Raw genomic sequence first — 27,758 nt, 5'->3', positions numbered from 1 at the left:
TATTTTTAAAGGAATGTATTTCCTTTCTTCCTTTTGCCCAAATGTATTAATAAAAATTATTTACTTTATTCAATTTTTGTGCTTTATTTTCCAAGATTATGAATTCTCTTCTATTTATTTTTCCAATTTTTACTTGATTTTTAAAATTGTTTTTCATCTTTTCCAAGAAGGTATTTTGGACAGCAGTCCAAATCATATTCTCTTCTGCAGCTTCACATGCAGTACTTTTTTGCCATCTTATTCTGAATTGATGTTTCTCATATCCTCACTTCCAAGATAACTTTGAATAGCCTTGGTTTTTCTCTGACTTTTCCTATTATTCTGAGTTTCATAGCTGGGTGCTGTTCAAGACTTCTTTTTTTGGGTAAGTGACCTGCTTGAAGACCTCCTGCATTGAGAACCCTTTCAACTTGTTTATTTGGCTGTGGCTTTCCAGATTGGGAACACTAGTAGCTTGCTGACTGGCCTGGGTCTTACAGTCCAGTTGCTCTGGTCAAACAGAAATTCTGGGTGTTGGAGCACTCCTAGCTGGTCTTCTGTGACAATAGCTGACCAGATTAGGATTTCACTGTAGATATCGCCTAGGGCTGAAAAATCTCAGCCCTTCTATGCCCCAATTGTGTTCTGGTTTCTGTTTTCTGCTCCTGGTCACACACTTGCTCCACCCAAAAATGCTCCAATCTGTTCTTTTGTGTGTTCTGACCCTCTAGAATCTTGATTAATGTGGTTTCTGAAGGAAACCCTAAAGAGATTAAGGAAGTTCTTGGCTTCTTTCCACCATCTTGACTACACCACAACCCAAGGACCTGTTATTTTCTACCTTTGATTCCTATCAATAAGTAGGTTCAGGGGGCAGCTGGGTGGCTCAGTGAATAGAGCACCAGCCCTGGAGTCAGGAGGACCTGAGTTCAAATGTGACCTCAGACAACTTACCTAGCTGTGTGACCTTGGGCAAATCACTTAACCCCATTGCCTTTCAAAGACCTAAAAAAATAAAAAAAAAAGTAGTTTCAGTTTTCTGGAAAATTGTTAATAACTGGTGTTTCAGTGTATAGAGTGCCAAACTTAGAGTCAACAAGATTCCTCTTTTTGATTTCACAACTGACCTTAGACACTTACTACTGGTGTGATGCTGGGCAAGTCACTTAGTTTTCCTCAGTATCTTTATCTGTACAATAAGTTAAAGAAGGAAGTGGCAAATGTGCCCCAGTACCCATGGCAAGAATACCACAAAATGGGGTCACAAAGATTTGTACAATCAGAACTATTAGCATTTATTTGGCACTTTTAGGTTTATGAGCTACTTTGCATATGTTATTTTATCTGATCCTCATATTTATCTTGTTAAGTAGCTGTATTCCTACCTGCATTTTAGAGTCCCACAGTCTTGCAAATAGCAAGGGTCTGAGGCAGAGTTGAACTTCCTAATTCTAAGTGCAGTATTCTATTTCTTATGTTACCTAACTGCTGGATCTCTTTTCTCATTTTTATAATATCACGTATATCCCAGGGGGATTATGAAGATAACTTGAAATAACCTATAAAATATACTTTTCAAACTTTTACCTATCCATCCATTTACTTATCCAACTTTTACCACCATCACCATTATCAAAGTCATCACCACTATCACTACCACTTCCAACTACACCAAACCATCAACACTACCAGCATAATCATCATCAAGATCAAGATCATCATCATTATCACATTGACGATTATTGTCATCATCATCATCATCATAATCTCTTTATTTACTTTTCCATTTTACTTTGGTTTGGTTAGAAATAATTTTGTGTTATGGATGTTTATTATATTTCATGATTTCTCATCTATATGATAAGTTCTAAATTTCTAATATCATATATACTCTAAAACTATAAAAATGACAAAAAAAGTCATCCACATTGAAAGAAAATGTTTTGGAATCCAAAAAAACAAGTTAAAATTCTGAATTTGCTATTTACTGCATATATGACTTCAAAATAGGTCTTTTAAACTCTCTAGGACTCAAGCTTCTAATTTTATGAACTGACTAATTTGAAATAAATTCACAATCCTGAGATCTTTGATTAGGTGCTTCTCTAAACACATGGGAAACTTTTAGCAATCAGCTCAAGTTTTCATCTGGAGACAGAAGCTTTTGTCTTTCTTTTACCTCTCCTTCCAATTATTTTCTCTGCTCTCCATGAAGCCCTACAACAACTAATTTTTTTTTCTGATGCCATCGTATTAATTCATTTTCAAACCAATGTCAACATCTTTTTCCAGGATCACTGATGTTGCTTAACTTTTCCTGAAAAGTTGGAAGATTTGTTCACAGACTAGATCTAGCAGGTGTGAGTCAACAACATTGACTTCTCCCTCTATATTCAAGTATTCCAATGATAATTCAACATAGCATTCTTGACTTTTATCAGATTTCATAGGGCTTTGAGGGGAATGCCTAAAACCAAAACTTCTTGGTGCTCCTACAATTAATGTCAAAGAACTCCATGGGATTCTGAGGCATGAGTCATAATGTTCATTTTCCTGAAATAGCTTTTAGATAAAAAAGAAATAGGGCACTGAAAACAAAAATAGACACAGGGCAGGTGAAATCTCCACAAACTGGCCTTAAGGGTATGCATTCAAAAGCCAAATTTTACCTAACAGATTCTTTTTGGCATTTGTATTTCTGAACCTCAAATTGAATGGAAATACAAAACATGAGGGTGAGGCATTAAAAAAGGGATCTCTGAATGGTCTGTTTTCAAACTCTACTTTGCAAGTGGAAATAATCACATTGAATACAATCTAATCAGTGACTTTAATGAAAATATGTTTACTAAAAAATATGTTTCAAGTCTAACTAACCTTGGATTGAACTGTGGTCCTATTCCTTTAAAAGTCAAGAACTTAACCATTGTTTTTCTTTTTTCATAAATTTACCTTTCCTCATGTAAGCAGAACCCCAAAACCAAACCACAACAAACAACCAAAAATGGGACAATGACATACTTTTGACAATTATATGCAATTATTTTATCCACTTTGAATTTCATTGATACCTGAGTTTTTTGCTTTAAAACCAAGGGAAAATCATACAAAAATAACAAGAACGACAAAAAACAAGATTGTGTTTTAGGGGCATACCAGATACTTTGAATGACTAAAGCTATCACCTGCCACAATTGTCTTTTGTCTACCTTTCTGGCATTATTTCACTCAACAATACCTTGATGGTATTATTTCACTGAAAAATTCCCCATTTGGGGGCAGCTAGGTGTATACAGTGTATACAGCATTGCCCCTAGAGTCAGGAGGACCTGAATTCAAATTGAAACTCAGACACCTAATAATTTTCTAGTTGTGTGACCTTGAATAAGTCATTTAACCCCATTGCCTTAAATAAATAAAATTTAAAAAAAAATATCCATTTCATTCAAAATGAGCCTTTTACAATACTTACCACAAATTTCCATTCCTTTACAAGAGTGGTCCCCAGTGTCTTGAATTCACTACTTCCTATCTTGTTTTATGAAGAATTATCAGCTGCTTGCAGAAACTAAGCTCAAGTGCTACCCATTAAAGAGTCCTTGTCTGATTTTATATGACTTTTTTCTATAGGTCCTTAATATAATCTCTTTCTGAAAATTATGAAGTATTAGGATACATGCCTGATTCAATATGTATTTCTTCATCTCTTCATGATTATATATATATATATATATATATATATATATATATATATATGAGGTTTTGATTTTCATTGGTAGAGGGAGTTACTCAAGAGGGAGATCATTTTCCTCGCACTTAGTATTTTATTTTTTCTAATTCATTTTAAATATTCATTTTGATACAACTTTCAAATTTTCTCTCTCCTTCCTTTTCCTTCCCTCTTCCCAAGAAAATAAGCTGTCTGATACAGGCCTACATATACAATCATATCAAACATATTTCCACATTTCAATTTCTTTACAGCATGCTTCCCCAAGTTCTGGATAGTGGATGATGCTCTCCATATTTCCTGGTCACCAATTGAGTGGCACAAAGATGTGTCCTTGATCCCATGATTTTTAGCATAATGGTTTCAGTCATGTTACCAAACAATTTCACCGATGATGAACGTGGGCTCACACTGATAGGAAATTCTTCAGCTTGAAAAGGCTACAAGCCAAGATGAAAGTGGAGGAAATCTTGGTTCATGATCTTCTATGTACAGGTGAATGTGCACTCAATGCAGTCTCTGAAGGTGAGATGTAACAAAGTATGGATCTGCTCATTTTGTACTGAAACTTACCACAAAGAAAACATCATCACACGATCCATATGTGGAACCATTGATTATAACAAAGGGAGAAAGTTTTGAGTACTGTAGACAAGTTCACTTACCTTGGTGGTGTCCTTTCCAGGGAGGTACACATTGACAATGAGATTAATATTGCCAGAGCTAGCTCTGTATTTGGGAAAGTGTGGGAGAGAAGAGGTATTAGAATAACTAAGAAATTGAAAGTCTACAGAGCCATTGTGCTGACTTCATTGTTATATGCCTTTGAAACATGGAAAATCTACCAGGGCCATGTGAGTAAACTGAACTGCTTCTATTTAAATTGTTGTAGGAAAATTCTGAAGATCACCTGGCAGGAGCAGATACTAGACACTGAGGTCCTTTCTTGAGGTAAATAGCCTGGCACACCAACATTAGACAGTGTATGGGTTGGGTACATTTGTTAGATGCCAGAAGTATGCTTGCCAAAAAGACTATTTTATGGGAACTCACAAAAAGCAAGCTTTCATAAGGGGGTCAGAAGAAGTGATATCGGGACATGCTGAAGGTCTCTTAATAATTTTAAAACTTATTGTACAGCATGGGAAACACTGGCATAACATTTCCCAACATGCCCTGCTCTAATCAGTAAGAGTATTGAGCTCTATGAGAAGGTATAATTGAAAGAGCTCAAAGGGAAGATGACATATATAAGTTTAGAGTAAGCACTTCAGTTATTCACATGGAATATTTATGCCTGACCTGTGGAAGAGCATTCCAAGTTTGTATTGGTCTGTTAGTCACAGTCAGACACACTGTCACTTATCTCACACAAAATGATGTCATTTTGATATGTGTTAATGTTGGAATCATCAGTGAACTATTTCCACATTAGTTTTTTTGTGAAAGAAGGATCAGAAGGAAAGGGAAAAATCATGAGAAAGAAAAAAAGTGAAAATAGTATACTTTGATCTATATTCAGACTCCATATTTCTGTCTTTGAACGTAGATACCATTATCCATCATGAGTTTTATGGACTCTTCTTTGATCACTGTATTGCTAAGAAAAACTAAGTAAATCATAATTTATTATCACACAATATTGTTGTTACTATGTGCAATGTTTTCCTAGCTCTACTCACTTCATTCAGCATCAGTTTATGTAAAATTTTCCAGAATTTTCTGAAATGTGTCTGCTCATCATTTCGTTTAATTTTTCTTTTAATTTATTTAAGGCAAAGGGATTAAGTGACTTGCACAAGGTCAAACAGCTAGGTAATTATTGAGTGTCTGAGGTTGATTTTTGAACTCAGGTACTCCTGACTCCAGAGCTGGTGCTCTATCTACAGTTGCACCTAACTTCCTCCTGCTCAACATTTCATATAGAATAATAATATTCCATTGCATTCATATATAAGTACTTGTTCAGCCATTCCTGAACTGATGAACAGTTCCTCAATTTCCAATTCTTTACAACCACAAATAGATGATATACATCCATGTCTATATCTATATCTATCTATCTAATCTATATCTATATCGATGTCAATGCCGATGTCGATTTCTATGTCTATGTCTATGTCGATGTCGATGTCAATGTCAATGTGTATGTCTATGTCTATGTCTAATCTATCTATCTACACACACACACACACACATATATGGATTTTTCCCTTTTTCTAAAAATTACTTTGGGATACAGGTCTTGTAGAGGTATTGTTGGATCAAAGGGAATGTGTAGTTTTAGACATCTTTGGGAATAGTTCAAATTGCTCTCAGGGAGAATTTTTATTAATAAAAGAAATAATTTTTAATTTTTAATTTTAGAGTTTTTCCCCTAATCTTAATTCCGACCCCCCACAGAAGGCAATCTGTAAGTCTTTACATTATTTCCATGGTATACATTGATCTAAGCTGAATTTGATGAGAGAAAACATATACTTAAGGAAGAAAAACAAAGTATAAGAGAGGGAAAAATTATATAATAAGATAACAGGGTTTTTTAAATTAAAGATAATAGTCTTTGGTCTTTGTTCAAACTCCACAATTCTTTCTCTGGATACAGATAGTGTTCTTCATCCAAGATAGCCAAAAATTGTTCCCAATTGTTGCCCTGATGGAATGAGCAAGTCCATCAAGGTTGACCATCACCCCCATGTTGCTGTTAGGATGTACAATGCTTTTCTGGTTCTGTTCATCTCACTCAGCATCAGGTCATGCAAATACTGTGATGCTGCCCTGAATTCCTAACCCTCCTGGTTTCTAATAGAAGAATAGTGTTCCATGACATACATATACCACAGTTTGTTAAGCTATTCCCCAGTTGAAGGACATTCACATAATTTCCAGTTGTTTGCCAATACCAACAGGGCTGCTATGAATATTTTTGTGCAAGTGATGTTCTTACTCTTTTTCACAATCTCTTCATGGTATAGACCTTGTAGTGGTATTGCTGGACCAAAGGGTATGCACATCTTTGTTGCCCTTTGGACATAATTCACATTGCTTTCCAGAAAGGTTGGATGAGCTCACAGATCCACCAAAGATGCATTACTGTTCCAGATTTCCCACATCCCTTCCAACATTGATCGTTGTCCTTTCTGGTCATAATAACCAGTCTGAGAGGTGTGAGGTACCTTAGAAATGCTTTAATTTGGCTTCTCTAATAAGTAGTGATTTAGAGCAATTTTTCATATAACTATGGATCACTTTGATTTCCTCTCTGTAAATTGTCTTTGCATATCCTTTGACCATTTGTCAATTGAGAAATGGCTTGATTTTTTGAAAATTTGACTAAGTACCCTGCAAGTTTTAGAAATGAGTTCAGGGAGATCTTTATAACAATAAAATCATTTCCCAGGCTTATTTCAATAAGTATTAAGCTTCCAGAAGTAAGTGACTATTACTGTTTTTGTTTGTTTTCATACATGACCCAATTAGCAATGTCTGGTGCATTTCAATGGTCAGATAAATGTTTGTTGAATTAGACTGGATTAATAGAGCATTCGTTCATCCTTTCCTTGACTTCCATTTGGATATCAACTTCTTTTCACTTCTTAGGTCTATTTAGCAAGCTCTCTTAAAATTAAATTTAATGATAAGCACAAAGTATGAGTAAATTTTGTTTTTTTTTTATCTCATCAGCCCAATATCTCAATGTGATCTGTAATGAGCATTTCCTAGCATCATTAAAATACAATGAGGTGACTTGAAATTTTTCTTGGCAAAGTTCATCCAAGAAAACTCAAATTTGTTTTTTTTGTTTAGGAGAAATGTTGATGGTTACATCTTTGCCATGACTTTTGGCAGAAGGTCTCTACTCTCTTCTTAATAGTGTGATGTACTAGATACATTGTTGGTCAAGCGACAAATTAATCACTCATTGAATTGGGTATATCCTTGCCCTGTTGCTCTAGAAAATAGAGAAGATAAAGAAGATACATACTGTGCCTTAAGCTAGCTCACAAGCTATCTAGATTAGAGAACAACCAGTTATTTATCAAACTGTCAATCCATCAGTGGTACCTACTATGTGAAAATCATGGTGCTAAGTACAGGAGATACAACAGGAAAAAGCAGAACCTATTCTATCTCCCTTTCTAACATCTATATCTGTGTTCAATGGCTCTATCTGTTCAGATATATGAAAACATAAAGTTAAATTTGTTTCTATATAATATATAAATTATATTTATATAAATGAGCATATTATGATCTCCCTATAGTAGGTACTTAAAATGCTTTTTGAATGATCATTTATTTGTCATGTAACAACTAAATTTGATATATAGACTTTCAGGTTTGCCTATTTAAAATTTAAGATAACATGTTATCAGGGTGTTATATTTATTATTAGTACATTGTGTGTTTGTGTCTGTATATATGTGTAGAGAGAAGAAAAAAGAGATAAATAGATAATTAAATTCTAAAAATAAAAATAGCATTTCTGATTTTTTAAATGTTGTTTGAAAAATCCAAGTAAGTAAAACTTCACAAAGTTTCACAATAAGATGTTAAGTGATATCAGAGCTGAAACAGTCATTCGTGCATTGTTTCATCACTAACTTTGTGTTAGATACCATTCTAAATGTTGGGCTGATCTCTCCTAACTAGGTTAGTCTCAAAAGATGATCCACTTTAACCACACTGCAATTACCCAGGTCCTATGATTTGTTTCAATTTTATCAATTCAAAATATATTAAAGGAAATTTTCAAAGTAATTTTGGTAAGATGTGAGTAAAGGGTCATTTTCCATTTACAAATTTGTTACTACCTAGCAACTTCTGAAAGCAAGTAAATCTTCCTATTGTAAGATTCCATTTTTGCTTCCTCTGTGCAGTTTTTCTTCCTGTTTGCTGTTTCTTTAATCCCCCTTTCCCTCTCTGCTTACTCCTTCTATTCCTCTTGAACACTTTCGCCTCTCTAAAATTTTCTATTCTTCCATCTTCCCAAACTAGAAGAGAAAGGTCAGAATTGGCATGAGTATTGGTAATGCAGACAATATTCCAATTCATTCCCTTTCTTAGCCAAGCTCCTACCCCTAATAAGCCCTGAGAGAATGAAACATGATTTTCCATGCTCCAAACTCAGGCCAGTTGTCATAGGAAAAAAAATAATAATATAACTTAGTGAAACTTTGTGCGTGTGTGTGTGTGTGTGTGTGTGTGTGTGTGTGTGTGTGTGTAGGGGGTGTCTTGCTTATTTATTAAACAGTGTTATTGTTTTTTTGTGTTTTTACCACATTATAGAACTGTTTGCTTTCACTTTTTGTATTCTTTCTTTCTAAATAATGAAAGATTCCTTCTTACTAATTAAAAATCAGCAAACAAACAAATTCCATCTCAGTCTGGGAGCCATTATTTCCACCTCATATTATAAAACATATGCAAGGACAAACTATTTAATTTCTAATTTTTCCACTGCTAGAATAAAAACCAGAAGGCTTAGATTTTTTTTTCATTAGAACACTTTCCTTGGCCAAAAGAATAATAAAAAAAATTCTGCTATTCAGTATTCCTGCCACACATTCCCCTGGCTAGTCTTGTCACTCCTCTAAAACATAAACAGAACATATTGTCATTCCTTTTTTATGGACTAATATATTGATTTGCTTTTAATGTTGAACATGATATAAAAAGAAGACATGAGTTAGCATGTCATTGTGGATATAAAGCTGGCACTGGAGTCTAAAGAAACTGGGAACAAGTCCAGCATGTGACAAAGATTAGCCATTGCCACTTATCCTCACTGCCCCGAGGTTAACCTTCTGAGTTCCAAAATTGAAATCAGCAAGACCTGAATTTAAATCCTGCCTCATGAATTTCCCCTACAACCCTAGGCAAGGCAAATAATTTCTCAGCATCAGTTTTCTAACTTGTAAAATTAGAATAATATTAGCTTCTACCTTTTAGGGTTGATTTGAAGATCAAATAAAATTATATAATGGAAACTGTTTTCCAAATCTTCAGCAGGTATCTATCTGTTCATATAGTATCTGATTTCTCAGAGAGATAGAGTGGACTCTTTTAAGGAAGGGGAAAAACTCACTACAGTAATGATAGTCCAGGTGTCACCCGAAGTAATTTAAGTTATCCAGCATTATAAATGTTGCATATATAAAAATACTTTTGTCAAACTTCATTTTTAAAGATTTGGCAGTCCACTGAGGGAGACCAAATAGGCTCTGATTTATGTAATAAACTTGGGTATTCTCATTTTCTAAGTACACTCTTTTTTTTTAATTGAAAGTACATCATCTTAAGGGAAAGTAGATTGAACAGAATTCACAAATTAAAGTAGATGTTGATGGAGCAACTATTCTGTGCTGGTACTATTCTAATACCCCTGTGGGGTGTTGGGTATATTCAAGGAGACTAGTACCTCTGGTGTGAGAACTACTGAGGTCTTTTCAGAGCTGTTTTCCATCACTGATATCCACCTGAGTTACCTAACTTTCACCTGTGGGTTCAAGAAGCTAAAGCAAATGGTAAAGCAATCAGATAAATTGTTGTGGCAGGCAGACTAAACCAGGTTGAGAGTAATCTAGAGGGTATCATGCTAGTGATACCAAGCATGTGAAGACTTGCCCTCGTGAAATAGGCCGATAAGAACAATTTCTTCCAATGGTCATAAAAACAGATGAAGCAGGTGCCGTGGATTCTTTAGAGATAGAAAGAAAAAGTCAAGATCAACCACAACATCGACAGTTGTCTTGCCACTGGATTGTGATGGCTTGTTTTTGTTGTTGTTGTTTTGAGGTATTCAATCAGTTTACTATTACACTTATTTAGGAAGGTAATATAAGATAAACTTAAGGTGGGGGAAGGCATATTAAATTGCTCAGTTCTCACATCAACTCACACATAGAAGTTTTTCCCTCCATTATTTTGTATGTGGTTGAAGATTATGCAATGCATTTATTTGTTTCATTATTATCCTAAAGAGCAATGAAGCATCTCAACAAATCAGCATAACAAGAAAGTTACCTTAACAAAAAAATGCAACTCAAATCATTGAAGGAAAAACTATATAGAGATAAGAAACAACAATAGAGTCTATTTAAATAAATACTTTATAATTAACAAAGTGTTTTCCCCACCACTATTCTGAGAGGAAGGTCCTTTATGGCATTGATGGCTCCCGATTCCAGGCTTGACAATTTAGTCTCTGAGCAACCAACTAAAAGTCCCTAAAGCACATGGTAGAATGGATAGAAACAAAAAGGTGGAAAGAATAGGAAGATAATTCCACATAGGTAAAGCAATGATATATTTTAATGAGTAGAGCTTTATGGAAAAAAAATGCACACTAGCTATGACTGAAAAAATTTGCATGTTCCCTTGCCTTTGTGAAAAATTACACATTTTCATTAGTCGAGTTAGTCCATTAAATGACTTCTATTTTACCACTATCTGATGATATCTCTTTAACAAGAAAAGTTATCTTTGTTGTCAGAATTATTATTTGCACATCCTATTTGGGTATTTGATACCAATAGTATTTATCCAGAAGTTTTTAATATAATTTAGGCAATTTTTTCTGTCATCTCTGGACCAAAATGGAGACAGAGGTTACATATATTACATCCCACCGTCCCAGCTCTGCACCCCCATCCAGGATAAAGTAAGCTCTTTGGAAAGAGGATTGTTTCTTTTCATTATCTGTGTTTTATGTAGTTCCTGATATATTATAGGTACATAATAAAATTCACTTTTGACTGACTTCCCCTAGATAATCATAGATAGAACTACTCTGGACTTCAAAACTCTAAAGTAAACCTACCCTGCTGAGCTGCTGAACCATGTTGACAAGGTTTTCTTCTTGATAAAAAATAACTGTTAATTAATTGGCATTGGTTTATATATTTGAGGATAGAGGAAAAAGTATATGTTTCATGGAAATATTAGTGTCAGGAGAAAAATATAATATTTAAAATTCAAGTGTATAATTGCTTTCCAGACCCAGTTACCTGGTTCAGTTCGTTTAGTTCTCCCACTCACACTGGCAAGCTGGCTCCCTGGCAAGGTAGTTGTTCTTATTTTCAATGTTCTTGCAGTAGCCCTGTGGGTAGCTTTCATTCTTCTATTATTTTATGAACGAACTCCCACTGCTATGCTCAGTTAGTGAGTTAGCAGACATTTACTTAAATGGTGTGGTTAGAAGAGTAGTTACTAAGTATATCCACCCACTCCCAAACTAGAGATACATTAGTCCAAAAGTACACTCAGTGTCCTTGCTGAGGGGGAAAGTGGATACCGACTTTAAAAATAATAGTAGAGAAACAAATGTTCAGGAAAACATTGAATCGAGTTACTCATAATTTTGGATTTGTATGACTTCCCTGGAGGGGAACTTTCATAAAGTTTTACACTGCAGGTCAATCAAATCTTTTTGCACCTCACAGGGCCCTCTACCTCAGTGAAAGATTTAATGATGTTTGTTACTCATTGTTCCTGGTGTCTCAATATTTTTGACTATTTTCCTGCATTTAGAATGAATAAAATTGGTCAATCAAATGGTGGTGTTGAGTTCTCATTAGGCTTGTCTGTACTCTTGTTGAAAAAGTCAGACAGGTCATTGTTTATGGCTTCTCAATGCTGCTTGGCTCATCTCAAAGCTCTTTTGGATAGGTTAATCTGATGGGTTCAACTTAAAAATCTTCTGCCTCTTTGTCCCACTCCGTTCTTGAGCCACAGCTCGCCAGTTCTATAGCATTCTTGCAACCCCACCTTCTTTGCCAAAAAACAACACTAGGAAGTCTGATTGATTATTTTTATGCAATTTTCCTGTAGAGATTCTTCATAAATGAGGTCAAGGCTCTTTGCCTGACCATGACTCTCAGGTAGCCCAATCATTTTTAAATTATCTTTCCTGGATTTGTTTTTTTCCAGATCAGTTATTTTTTTTTCAATAAGATACTTCACATTTTCTTCTAGTTTTTCATTCTTTTGATGTTGAATTATTATATCTTGATTTCTCACAAAGTCATCAGTTTCCTTTAGCTCCATTATAAATCTGAAGGTTTTGTTTTCCTCAGAGAGCTTTCTTATCTCCTTTTCCATCTGGCCAATTCTGCTTTTTAAACCATTTTTTTAACCTCAATAACTTTTTTGGACTGTTTTATCCATTTGACCTAAACTGGTTTTTAACATGTGGTTTTTCTTCAGCATATTTTCTATCTCCTTGACTAAGCTGCTGACTTCATTTTCATATTTTTCCTGCATCTCTCTCATTTCTATTCCCAATTTTTCTTCTACCTCCCTTATTTGATTTTCACAATCTTTTTTGAGTTCTGTCATAGCCTGAGCCCAACTTATATTTCTTGGAGTCTTTAAATGGAGAAGCTTGAAAGTATTCATCTTCAGATTTTGCACTTTGGTCCTCCATGGCACCACAGTAATTATCTATGGTCAGTTTAATTTTTTATCTTTTCTGTTTACTCATTTGCCCAGCCTGTGACTTGTTTTGGGGAGCTTCCTGAGCTTTTGAGTATTATTGGGACACTCCCACAAGGTCCTCAGTATGTGAGGCTCTGACTGCTCTCCTGGTCTGTTGAATGGCCACAAGCTCACCCCTCTGGGGCCCCAGACTTCAGCCAGGGTTGAATATGGTCACATCCCCAGAGTCCTGTCCCAGGGACAGAGCACAGACCTCAGCAGTCTCCCTCCACTCCTTTACATTACCTTATGTGGGCTGAACACTCAGAGTGCAGCTTCCAGTTGGTTCCTGCTGGTTGGCCCCACAGGCCTGCTTCTGTTTCATGTGATCTGGACTGTACTGAGGCCTATGGTCATGCTGAGGAGGGCCATGCTGGACTGGATTTCATGCTCACTTTGGCAGAGGTCTCCCTGCTGATCTTCCAAACTGTGCTTGGTACTTCCTGGGTTGGTAGGTCAGGAAACTGCTTTTGCTACCAGGAGCCAGGGCTCTCAGTGACCCAGCTGCCCTGGAACTGTTCCCAGAAGACTGAAGCTCCTTCTCTCCAGTGTGCTGCTGCTCCTCCAACCCTGTGGATAGAGCCTTTGCACTATTTTCCAAGTTACCTTGGACTGTTGAATTGTTTCACTGGATCTTTCTGTGGGTTCTGTCTCTTGAAAATTTAGTTAGAGTCATAATTTTATGGTTTTTGAAATATTTTCAAGAGAGCACCTAAGAGAGGCTGCTCTCCTATTGCCATCTTGGATTCACCCCTAAATCTATATGTATTCTTTATATAGTAATTTTACTTCTTGATCTGGCAGATTTGGTCAGTTTTCCCTGATAGTTTCATGAAAAATACTTGGCAGATTCTTTCTTTTTATTTTTTATTGGTATTTTCTTTTTCCAAATATATGTTATGAAAGTTTTTTTTTAACATTCATTCATATGTATATATTTAAGTTACAAAATTTCCTTTCACTCTCCCTTTACCACACCCCTCCCCTCAGTGGCAAACAGTCAGGTTAACATTTTATATATGTATTTTTGATATAAATTTTTATTCATAGATTAGTCGTTTTTGGTTTGAGGACCTAGGATTAAGGGAAAGAGATACATACGAGATAATTTTTATAGTGTTCATCAGATTCTGAACTGGTTTTTTTTTTTTGTTTTGTTTTGTTTTTCTTCCTCTGGATGGGGATAACATTGTCCAAAGTCTGTCTAATACAGTTGTCCCTGCTATTTGAACTGCTGATAGGAGCTGCATACACTAATATTCCATAGTATTCATGTACCATAACTTGTTTAGCCATTCCCCAAATGATGGGCATCCCGTCTAATTCCAAATTTTTGCCACTACAAAGAGAGCAGAATGAATATTTTGGAACATGTGGGACTTTTCCCATTTTTAAGATTTTCTTCTAGATAGGCCTAGAATTGGAATTTCTGGGTCAAAATGAATGAATATTTTTAATACGCTTTGATCATAGTTCCATATTGCCAGGCTCCTTTTTTTTAAAATCTGTGCTTTCTGGTAGTTCAATAATTTATAAAATATATCTACTTGTTCTATTTTCAAAGTCAATTGTTATTCTTAAAAGATACTTTACGAATTCTTCAATTTTTTCAACCTTTTGACTTTCTTGGATGACATCTTGGTGTCTCCTAGATCCTTTGGTTTCTATCTGTGTAATTCTTACTTTTAGATTTGTTGTTTTCTTCAGTTAGCTTTTGTGCTTCCTCTTACACTTTCTTTTATTTTTTGCTGAGTTGAATTACTTTTGAAGAGTTACATTCTTTTTCCATTTGGTTATTTTACTTTTAAAGGAGTTGACTTTTTAGGTAAATTTTTCATAATTTTCTTGCGTAGCTCATTTCTTTTCTTCCATTTTTCTTCCTCTCTTCTTTTTTTAAGCTCTTCTATGAGGTTTTAGATTTGAATCCAATTCTAGATTCCTTTCAGACTTTCCATGTGGGTATTTTGTCATGAATTTCTTCTTCTGAAGTGGCATTTTTATCATCTCTATCTGTTTAGTAATTTTCTATGGTTAGTTTTTTTTTAGTTTAATTCTTTGTGCTCATTTTGATTATCTAAGTTCTACTACTTTGATACAGGGAATTTAGATACAAGTTGTTTGTTCTGGGGCTGGGGTCTGATACCTTGCTTATCACTGGTCACCATGCTGATTTGGTAGCCCAGGCTCTGCCTAATGCAGTGATTTGTTCTTAACCCACTACTGTTTTTCTCAGTGTCCAGGGTTCAGACTTTGTCTGATGTTGGGACTCTTCCTGCTGGCTTGCCATCTAGATGCCTAGATATGTCTTATTGTCTAGCTGCCAGGACTTGGATTGAACTGTGACTAAAAAGCTGCTAATGGTTTTCCCCCTCTCTTGTGTAGGTAGGCTTTACTTCCCCTGCTCTCCCAAAGAGACAGACCTTAAATGAAGCATTTTTATGATGACTACAACTGAAAACATGTTTTGATCTTTTCTTCTTTTGGTGGAATCTGTAGTTTAATTTCTGGTTAGAGACTTTATTTACCATTGTGGGGGGTGGGGAACTCCAGGAGTATGCTAGCTTCACACTACCATCTTGACTCCATCACAGAAGTCATTGGCTACTATGACTTTGGAAAAGAAAGTGAGGTCAATGACTTTGTGTAACTCTGCCTCACTTAAATCCAATTTACCTAGGAATCAAAAAACCATGACTCTTTTTATTCTCATCTCAAAGTCCTGTAGTGACAGGCAAATGGAGAAGTAGCAGATGAGGATAAAATGGTAGCTCTAGTCACCACTCTGAAACACAGGTGACCTCCCTCTATTAGAATTTGATAAATCTAACCACAAAATAAATAAGAAGGAAGTTAAGGAGGTGAATAAAATCTTTAAAAACTCAGATATGTTACACCTCTGGAGAAAACTGAATGGATTTAGAAAAGATTATACCTTTTTTCTCTGCAGTTCATGGCACCAGTACCCAAATTGACCATGTACTAGGGCACAAAAACATTACTATCAAATGCTGAAAGGCAGAAATAATGAATGCATGCTTTTCAGGATACAATAAAATAAAAATTATGTCAAATAAATAGCCACATAAAGAGAAATCAAAAGTTAACTGAAAATTATTACTTATTTTTTAGTGGATCAAACAACAAATCACAGAAATAATCAGCCATCTCACTCAAGTTAGTGATAACAATGAGCCATCATACCAAAATTTATGGAATCCAGTCAAAGGAAAATTTTATATCTCTAAATGCTTATATGAATAAAATAAGAGGAGCTCAACAAATTGGGAATGCAACTAAAAAAGCTAAAAAAAAGAACAAATTAAAGATCCCCCATTAAATGCCAGGTTAGAAATCCTGAAAAATCAATGGAGAGTTTAATAAAATTGAAAACAAGACAGCAATTATCTAATAAATAAGACTAAGAGTTGATTTTATGAAAAAAAAAACAAGGAAAATAGATAATACTGTGGTTAATCTGATTTAAACAAAAACAATGAATACCAAATTACAAATATCAAAAGTGGAAAGGGTGAACTCACCACCAATGAAGAGGAAACTAAAGAGATAGTTCAGAGCTATTTTACTGAACTTTATGCCAATATATTTGACAACCTGAAGGAAATGGATGAATATTTACACAAATAAATACTACCCAGATTTACAGAAGAAGAAATGAAATATTTAAATAGCCCAATTGAAGAAAAAAGAAATTGAAGAAATCATCAATAATCTCCCTAAGACAAGTCTTTAGATCCCTATTCTTCCCCTTCCTTTCCCTTTCTCCTAGCCCATTCCAGTTTCACCCCTTAACTCCAACTTTTTAATGGATTACCCATTCATATTCAAATTCCAAATGTGCCTTGTCTATATGAACTTCTTCTAACTGCCCTAATAAATGAGCAAGTTCATGTGAGTTATCATTATCATCTTTACAATAGGAATATAAGTAGCTCGACATCATTAAGTTCCTTATTATTTGACTTTTTTATCTTTTTATTCTTCACTCGTCACATTTTTTATTTTTATTTTTTAAAGATTTTATTTATTTTCAGTTTTACAATTTTCCCCCTAATCTTACTTCCCTCCCCACCCCCACAAAAGGCAATTTACCAGTCTTTACATTGTTTGCACAGTATACATCGATCCAAATTGAATGTGATGAGAGAGAAATCATATCCTTAAGGAAGAAACATAAAGTATAAGAGATAGCAAGATCAGACAATAAGATATCATTTTTTTCTAAATTAAAAGTAATAGTCCTTGGTCTTTGTTTAAACTCCACAGTTCTTTCTCCGGATACAGATGGCATTCTCCATTGAAGACAATCCCAAATTGTCCCTGATTGTTGAACTGATGGAATGAGTGAGTCTGTCAAGGTTGATCATCACCCCCATGTTGCTGTTAGGGTGTACAGTGTTTTTCTGGTTTGGCTCATCTCACTCAGCATAAGTTATAGCAAATCCCTCCAGGTTTCCCTGAATTCCCATCTGTCCTGGTTTCTAATAGAACAAAAGTGTTCCATGACATACATATAGCCATTCCCCAATTGAAGGGCATTTACTTGATTTCTAATTATTTCTCACCACAAACATGGCTGTTATGAATATTTTTGTATAAGTGATGTTTTTACCCTTTTTTATCATCTCTTCAGGGTATAGACACAGTAGTGGTATTACTGGATCAAAGGGTATGCACATTTTTGTTGCCCTTTAGGCATAGTCCCAAATTGCTCTCCAGAAAGGTTGGATGAGTTCACAGCTCCACCAACAATGTAATAGTGTCCCAGATTTCCCACAATCCTTTCAACACTGATCATTATCCTTTCTGGTCATTTTGGCCAGTCTGAGAGGTGTGAAGTAGTACTGAAGTCACATATTTGAAGATAAGATTTTTTCCTCAGCTCTGGTTTTTTACTCAGAAAAATCCAAAAATTTCATATTCCATTGAATGCCCATCTTTTCCCCTGAAAGCATATGTTCAGTTTTGCTCATAGTTTTAATCCAAGCTCTTTTTTCCTTCTGGAAAATCATATGATCCCTTAATGCAAAAGCTGCTAAAGTTTGTCTTGTCCTTACTGTGGCTTCATGATAATTGAAACTTTTTTTCTGACAACTTGCAATATTTTCTCCTTGACCTGGAAGTTTTAAAATTTGGCTATAATATTCCTGGCAGTTTTTGTTTTGGAATTTTTTAAAGGAGTTTATTGGTGGATTCTTTTTATTCCTATTTAATTTCTGCTTCTAGACTATCAGTTTTCCTTGATAATTTCCAGAAAAATAATATCTAGGTTCTTTTTTGATCTTGACTGTAAAGTTGGTCCAATAATTTTTAAATTTTTTCTCTCCCAGATAGACTTTTCAGGTTAATTGGTTTTTCAATGCTATATTTTACATTTTTTTTTATTTTTTCATTCTTTTTGCTTTGTTTTATTCTTTTCCTCATTGGCTTTTTAGATCTCTTTTTCCATTTGACCCTGATCTGATTTTTAAGTTGTTATTTTCTTCTGTATGGTTTTGTGTCTCCTTCACTAAGCTGTTCACTTGGTTTTCAAGATTTTCCTACATCACTCTAATTTCTCTTCTCCACTTTCCCTCTACCTTCCTTACTTGATTTTCCCTGACCTAATCCCAAGTCATATTTGCGTTGGAAGCTTTAAATGTAGAAGCTGTGATTTTGTATATTTTGATCTTCTTAATTGTTTATAATCAGTTTTTTCTGTTGTTTGTATTCCCCTAGCCTATAATTTAATTTTAACTCTTTGTTAAGGTAGGGTTCTGCTTTGAGGGTGTGGGGTCGACTGTCTCGACTTTTGGTATCATTTAACAACTGTTTTTAGAGATACTTATAAGGATATGCAAGTTTTCAATTCTTCCAAAGATGAATCATCTAAGGAAAGCTTTGTACCACTCTCCTGACCAGTTCTCTGGTTTGTAGGTGACCACAAGAACTCGGGAACTCTGAAGAGCTTCTTTGCTCCACTGTGGTCATAGGCCCTGTTATAATTCTATTCCTTTTTCCTGGGATTAGGATCCAAGACTGCAACCAATATTTGAACATAAGAAAAACAACAGACGTCTACATCAGTGATAACAAAGAAATCCCTATAATATCCATCCAATCCCCTTAACTTCCATGGACTGAGAGCTCTGCAAGCAGCTGCTTCTGCTGATTAAGTGATTCCCAAGGACTGCTCCTGGTCCACTGAGGCTGGATCTGCATTGCTGAGGCTATGCTCCTTTTTCATCCAATGTGACAAACTTTTCCTGCTGACCTTCCAAGTCATCCTTGGCAATCTCTGGTCTGGGAGATCTGGAAACTGTCACTGTTGCCATTGACCCAGTAACCTCACAGTCTCTTCCTGGATTTCTGAAACTAGTTCACTGGGGCATGGTCCTCTGCTGCTTTGCATTTCTTTCTCATCCCATGGATCTTCCAAGTATCTTAGGCAGGAAAATTTTATTACTCAGTCTTTTTGTGGATTCTGCATCTCTAGAATATTGTCAGAGTCATTAATTAAAGGTATGTGGAATGGTTTCTTGGAGAGGTCTTGTGAGTCCCTGCTTTTACTCTGCCATCTTGGCTTCATTCCAGGAGTAATCTTTAAACATCATAGTGCAAAAAGAATAACATAAAAATAAAGATATCAATAAAACTAAAAGTATAAAGATGAAAAAAATCCAAATTTTTATCCTATGGATTGAAGAACAGATGACATTCTTTTAAAATTTATATTTTATTTAACTTTATTTATTTGTTCATTTGTTTGTTTGTTTATTTGATCATTACTCTTTAGCTTAATGTCTGGTTCAAGACCAGTACTGGATTGATTTTAATTATTTAAGAGGCTCCTAGAAAAGAATAGCCCTGTACCAAATACAGGTAAACACCTCTGTAGTTTACAGGCTTAGAAATTTTCCTGGAGTAAATTTGGAGTTTTAAGGACTTGGTCAGGGTCTCAACCTGTCTACATGAGAAATGGGTCTTGAGTCCACTTCTTTTTTACTTCAAGGCAGTTTCTCTATCCTCTTGACTCTGTTGCCTCTTGCTTTGGAATAAATTAGTTAGGCAACAGGTGTTTAACAAATACTCTGTTGGAAGAATGAAAGCTGAAAGTAATACATATTTTACTCCTATGTCTCTGTTTTTTTCTAAATGCCTATTAGTTCACTTTTAATTTTGGCCTAAATTTATCATAGTATATAAGTGACTTGGTAGACATCTCCTATACTAATAATCAGAGATAAGTTTCCTTTTCTCTATTACTTGTGCCACTATGATCTTAGTCATACCATTTCAAAACTTTGACTCTTTCCTGTTACTTACTATACATATCCAATCAAACCCAGAAAATCTAGCTCCATAATATTTTTTTTGTTTCTACCTCCTCCCTTTACTAATATTTCACTTTAGTTTCTGGGGCTATTATAATAGATTTCTATCTGGTCTTCTTACTTCTCTTTTCTTTCTGAACTGTCTTTTTCAAGCAGTGAAAATAATATTCATAAGGTCAGATAATGATTAAGGAATTTTTTGTTTTTTTGTTTTTTTGTTTTTTGTAAGGCAAACGGGGTTAAGTGGCTTGCCCAAGGCCACACATCTAGGTAATTATTAAGTGTCTGAACACAGATTTGAACCCAGGTACGCCTGACTCCAGGGCCGGTGCTTTATCCACTGCAGCACCTAGCCACCCGATAATGATTAAGTTTTGACAGATTTGACCATGTCACTCCCTTGTTGAAAAAATACCAAAACAAAACCAAACAAAATTTTAAAATTTCCCAGTTTCCTCTGCAATATAATACAAATAATTTAGACTAATCTTGTCAAATATCTACAACTAGAACATATTTCACTTCATTTTGCTTCACACAAAATATTCACAAGTCAAAATTTCTCAAATTCAACATGCCATATCCCATCTCTTTTTATTTGCCTATGTTAACACTATCTCTGGAATGAATTGCCTCCTTATAGCTTTTTCACAATCCTAACTTCCTTCATAGCTTAAGTTCTATGTAGCTGTTCTTTGATCCATATAAGATTTAAATAATTTCCCCAAAAAATTTTCCTAGAAGTCTTTGGGTGGGTTTTTGTGTACTACATTGTATTTTGTATTATTTTATAATGCCCAAATCTTATTCCCTCCCTCCCTAAGCTGTTAGAAAGTAAACATTGTACAATTTATAATACTGAATCCCAGTACCTATCACAAGCTTTTCAACATAGAAGCAAAATGATGCTGAATGCTTAATAAATATCCATTCTGAACAAAGGAATGTACTTGGAAAAATTTGGGTTCATTTAAGTACTTCTCAAATATTGCCCTTAATCACTATCTAAAATCATAGAATAAAAGATTTATAGACTCTCATATTTGGAAGGTTCTAGTTAGTCCATTATGTCCAATTTTTCTTTACAAGTTTGTTTTAGGACTTTTGTTTTTGAATGGGAGGGGGAATATGTAAGAGGAAGATAACATAGAATTTTGCTCATTGGAAAAAAATAATTAATATAGCTATAGTTCTTAAGAATTAGATTGTGTTCTATCTCCAATTCCTACCATGGGCCACAGATAGTTGTTTAACAAATTTGTTAAATCCATATAGATCAAATTCTTTTATCCAACAAAAATTCACTAAGGGACTAGTGTAAACTGAGTGCTAGAGATTAAGAGAATAAATAAATCTGCTTCCTATGAAAGTTATTACATTCTATTCCAAATGGGTTGTTTCACATGATTGAAAGATTTGAATTTTGAACTCAAACCCACATATTCTAAATCTAGAGCACTTTCCTAAGTCTGAACATAGATTCCTGTAAATGAGCATTAATTTCCATGAGAGAGGTACCTTCAACTCATTTGACTATTAGCAATAATAATCACAGCTTAATTGATTACTAACATGGATTTTGGAGAAAAGTATGAAAAATCCAGGTACAAATTTGTCAGTAAGTAACAACACAATTGAACATATTTGAGTTAGAAATGTTTTCTCACCCTTCAAGGAGGTACAGAAAAGATAGAAGCCTTTAAATATAAGCTTTCATTATTAAAAACCACTGGGAGCCTTCGGGAGAAGACAAACACATCTTATTTAATGGCCCTTGGGGAGCCAACTTATTCATATTAAGATCACATAAATCTCCTTGCTGGTTCCTTTACCTGATTCATTGGTCCATGGGCTGCAGCCCGCCAGCTCTCTTTTTTCATCGGCTATTCAAAAACCCTTTTGCTGTCAAAACTTCGCCAGATCATTTGTCTCTGTGCCTTAATTGATTTGAAATACATTTCCCCGTTTAAAAATTAAAGGACAACAGACTCAATTTTCTAATGACTTAAGAGAACACTGCTTTCAGAGGTTTGTGTTGATGCTGTTCTGACTAGACAAATTAGCTATTAAGTCCCTTTAAACAAGCCATTAGTTACTAATGGTTTTAGTGACATCTGCTGATGACAGTGAAGCCGACCAAGTGCAAGTACAGATTTTACTGTTGGGAAAGGGATCCAGCCAGTCATTCATTCATTCAGCAGCTGGTACACTTCCAGATCTCTGGGCCCTGATTGAGTGTTCCACTCCTATCAAAAAACAGTGGCCTAGAGATATTGAGCTGAGGGATATTGGTGCTCCTTTTCGAGTTTGCATATTAACTGACATTTTCAGGTCACTACTTCCAGTCCACAAGTCAAGTCAATAATGTCAGCAGTTCTGTGCTTGAAGTTGGAGCATTCTATAAACTTTACAATATTTGAAATGGTGGTACTGAAGAAAGAAAACTGCTAAAGACCTGCCAATCAAACTTAAGAAAATATGCCTTTTGACTGTGTTCTTAAAAATACAATCTCTTGCATTATAGGATGCATTTATTTCACTCAATTTTCATTAGAAGACATTGTTATCTGGACTGCAAACTACATTGGGAAGCTGGACGAAAGGAGGAATGAACACAGTGATTTGCACATAATCATACTAAGGAGAGTGTCAATCAATCAACAACTATTTACTGAATGTCTCTTATGGGTCAGGCTCTGTGCTTTTGTATTATGGAGAATGCAAAGCCATTGGACGCTAGACCTGGTCTTCAAGAAAATGATAGTCTAGTTGAAGAAAATGAACCATTTTGCAAAAATCGGAGAGGTCTATGATCTTATTTATTGAGGTATATTATTATCTTCTGTCTAATCCTGTCTGTTCATGTGAATGCTTGTAGTTTACATTATTTAAACTTATTCTTCTCAATGTACCTTAGGCCTTCTTCTAGGAATTTTCATATTACATGGGAATGAATGAAAGATTTTGGTTCTTACCCCTCACACCCTATATGCCCAAAGTCTACTACCTTATCCTATCATAAATTTACTTGAAATAATGTTCACCTCACTTGTTACACACAAATCACCTTTGGTCACTCACTATATTCAACAGAGCCCTATTTTATTGACCTTGAGGGTCACTCATAATTTTGGTTACATGGATATTTTGGTGCTTATAATCATTTAATACTCTCTCACACACACACACATATATATATATGTGTGTGTGTGTGCGTATATATATGTACATATATATATATATATATATATATATATGTGAGCTGGATTTAATAATTTTTAAATTTGGAGTCAGGCATCTGGTTCATATATGGACTCTATAACTTACTCACATTTGACTTTCAAAAAGGCACATTAGTCTTTTCCAGTCTCATTTTCTTAATAAAAAATGAAGATATTTGAGTAAATGATCTTTAAGATTCCTTGCAAGTCTATGAGCAAAAATCAGAAAAATAATATAAGCTTTCAAAACTCTTCATGTATATTATCTTATTTTTTCCTCAGAATATCTCTGTAGGATAACTGTTCATTTTACATATATGGAAATTGAGGTCCAGAGAGTTTTAGTGAGTTTCTCAATCCCAAATAGCTATTAAATGTAAAAGGTGGTATTTGAACTTGGATATCCAAAGTATATTTTACTATTCAAAAGAGGCATAATTGAGAAAATATAGATTCCTTTTTCAAAAAGATATATTTCTCTGTGTAAAGGAAAAGTTTAAGATTGTGGAACCTGTACAATTTCCTAAATATAATCCATTCAGCTTGATTTCTTGAAATTCAAATTGGGAACAGATCCATATCTATATGTAGTTCTTTCCCCAGATATGTCTATTGACAGACTAATTCTATGGGTTGCTCCTCATAATCCTTGTCAATTTTTAATTACAATAACGAACAGTTAATAAAGTACAAAGTACAATATATCTACTTAGTTGCTTTTCATTCATGTCTCTTTGTGATCCCATTTAAGGGTTTCCTGGCAAAGTTATTTCAGTAGTTTACCATTTTCTTTTTCCACTTAAATTTACAAATGAGGAACTGAAAAAAACAGGATTAGACATTGGCTCTAAATTTATACGGCCAGGAATTGTCTGAGGCTAGATTTGAAGAAGTTGAGATTTTCTAATTTCAAGTAAAATGTGCTATCCATTGTGCCTTCTAGCCACCCTTTTATAAATATTAATTAATTTTAAATGGAATTTAATGATTTCATTGCTAGATGGAATCCATGCTGAATAAATTCTCTCAGACAGGGATTACTTCTTAGGGAACCAATTGGAAAACTGAAACTGAGGTATTCATTACTTTACACAGGATCACAGAGTTGGTATGTGTCAGAGACAAGACTTCAATCTTGTTTTGGTTCTTTCTTTATTTGCTTGTTTTTCTCACGTCATCTAGGTTTTCCATCTAACAAACTGTGCTCTCTTTCTCTCTCTAATATATGTCATGTGCATTCTTTATCCGCTTGATATTTCTTGTGTGGATTATTCAGTAACTGTTTTGAGAGGCTTTGATTCTCAATGAAGATCCCCCTATTAGTCATGGCTTGATGAAATCAATATAAATTCATGTAGAAATTCTTATGCAAAATCACATTATTCAGTTTAAGCATTTAGATGAAATTTACTCTGTACTAGGCACTAGACTATGCAATGGGGATAAAAAAGAAAGCTAGTTTAAAAAAATCCTTTGACACATAGGAACGTTTATTTTAATATAGGAATCTGAGAAAGAACTTGTAAGTGACTAGGTTTATATCTCTTAATGTGTATATCCATATTTATATTTATATATAATAACCACATAACACTATTTATAAATATATATAAATAACTAATATATATTTAAATGAATATGTGTATATATGGATTATATTCAGGGTATATTTACTCTATATGTCACACATCTTGTTATTTATATATATATGTATATATACAATACATTATATAAAACATATATAATTATAGAGAAATAGAAAAAACATATATAAGAATGTGTTTAGAAGATAAACATAAGGAGAAGGTATTAACAGTTGGAGAAATCAGAAATTATCTCTTCAGATGGTGGGGTTCTAGAATAAGTCTTGAATAAAATAATATTGGAAAATTGAAGTAAGGTCGCAGAGCTTTCCAGGAATGGGGCATTATTCTTGTTCTTGTTGTTTGTCTTTCATTCTGGAAGAAGACATCAGGAATAAGATATCATGACTTGTAAGTGAATTTTATTTCAGTGAAGCAAGGCTGCAAAACAATAGGAGCCTTACCCTCTTCTGATTCATCTGGGTCCAGGGGCAATATCTATAAATATGTATATATGTATATACATATATACATATATATATATAGCCCTGAATTTCCTCATCTGTAAAAGGAGGGGGTTAAACTACATGCATGACCTCCTTTTACAGATGAGGAAATTCAAGACTATATATATATATATATATATATATATATATATATATATCAGAATACTAGACATGGCCCTGTAATACAGTATGAAATTTTGACCTTAAATTGTTATGGTCTTCTTCAGGTTTCAATTTGTCTGAGGTAATACCCATTCAGTGATTAAGGCTAGATAAGAATTGAGGCAAAAATGGTCTCTTTTCCCTAATTAAAAAAAAAAATCAGCCTGGGAAATGAAGAGTCTCAGGATTCCTGGCCAAAACAGAAGCAATTAAAATTTGCATTAGCTCTGGATGAATGCAAACATTGACCAAAGTAAACTTAGTCTGGAACCTATTGTTGGCCAATAAGAGAGAGTCAGAGGAATTTATATTTAAGGCCTGGTCTTTCACCTAATCTAACCTAACTCAAAGATATCTTGTGAGGTTTCAGCAATCAAAATGCATATTTTTGGCCATAGAATCTTCAGGGTAAGGGTATGATTCCCTATGATGTAGATGAAGGAGAGAGGGAGAGCAGAGAGTAAGACAGGCAGGAAGGCAGATAGGTGGACAGTGGGAAGAAAAGATAGAAGAAGGCAAGAGAAAAAGAGAGAGGAGGGAGGATGGAGGGAAGGAAGAATGAAAGTAAACAAGGAAGTAAGGACAGGGAAGAAGGGAGATGAGGAAGGGAAGGAAGGAAGGAAGGAAGGAAGGAAGGAAGGGAGGGAGGGAGGGAGGGAGGGAGGGAGGAAGGAAGGCAGAGGCAACTGGAACTAATCATTTGAGTCTCCAGTGAGGCAGCAACCCTTGAAATGTGTGATGATGTCAGAAAGGTAAAGTCTTGACTTGCACCTGAACTGGAAAATGAGGCAGTCATGCAATGTCAGAATCCTTACTATCTCCTCCTGAGCCAACTAAATGAAGTTGAAAGATATAGATCAGGACAACTGGAAATCCACTTCCCTCCCCCACCCCAACCCCAGCTTTGGAGACGGTTGGTGGGTATAATGGCACAGAAAAGAGTTCTGCCTCATAAGAGGTAAAGGATGTCACACACAAGAAATGAAGTACTGATGCTGGGGGGAAGAAGGCTATGAGTTGGCTCTGAACTGACCAAAAATAACTAAGACATAGAGGTTGAGAAACAGGACATTGAAACAGAACACAGTATGAATGTTGAGCTGTGCAGCATCTTATCCATCAAGACTAAGAAAAGAGTGCATCATACAGCTGAGGACTATTCTGCCACCAAAAGATACCTGAAGCAGAGATTAAGCCTCGTGAATTGTAAATTTCACAGCATGGGATAAGGCTGAAATACTTTGAGATCCAGGCTCCAAGAATACACAGTCAGAAGGGAGGGAATCAGCTATGAAAAATATGGAAGACAGATGAGGAGTGGAAGTGGAGAGACTTAAAATATCAAAAAATCCAGGAAGAATAAATTTCGAATACTTTGAACATATAATTCAAAAAGAAAAATAGAAAACAGGAAGGGAAGAGAACATAGCTTCTATATCTGGTAAAAATGAGTTTAGGCATTTATGAATAAATACTGAAAAATGAAGGAAAATAAGACATTTTCATGAGCTAGAGGACTCTGTGGAAGCTAGAAAAAACATGGTATTATATAAAAAAAGCAATATTGTTTAATGGTTAACTCTAATAGACTTAGCTTTTCTCAGCTATACAACAATCAAAGTCAATTAAAAAGACTTATGATGGAAAATGCCACTCATATCCAGAGTCTGAACTATTGAACCTGAATAGAAAGCAAGGCATACTATTTTGGATTGTTTCCCCATTTTTGTAGTTTCCCCCCTTTGCTTTGATTATTATTTTATGACATG

The sequence above is a fragment of the Macrotis lagotis genome, chromosome 2, assembly GCF_037893015.1.
Source record: "Macrotis lagotis isolate mMagLag1 chromosome 2, bilby.v1.9.chrom.fasta, whole genome shotgun sequence".
NCBI lineage: Eukaryota > Metazoa > Chordata > Mammalia > Peramelemorphia > Peramelidae > Macrotis > Macrotis lagotis.
Note: the sequence above shows the minus strand (reverse complement) of the source record.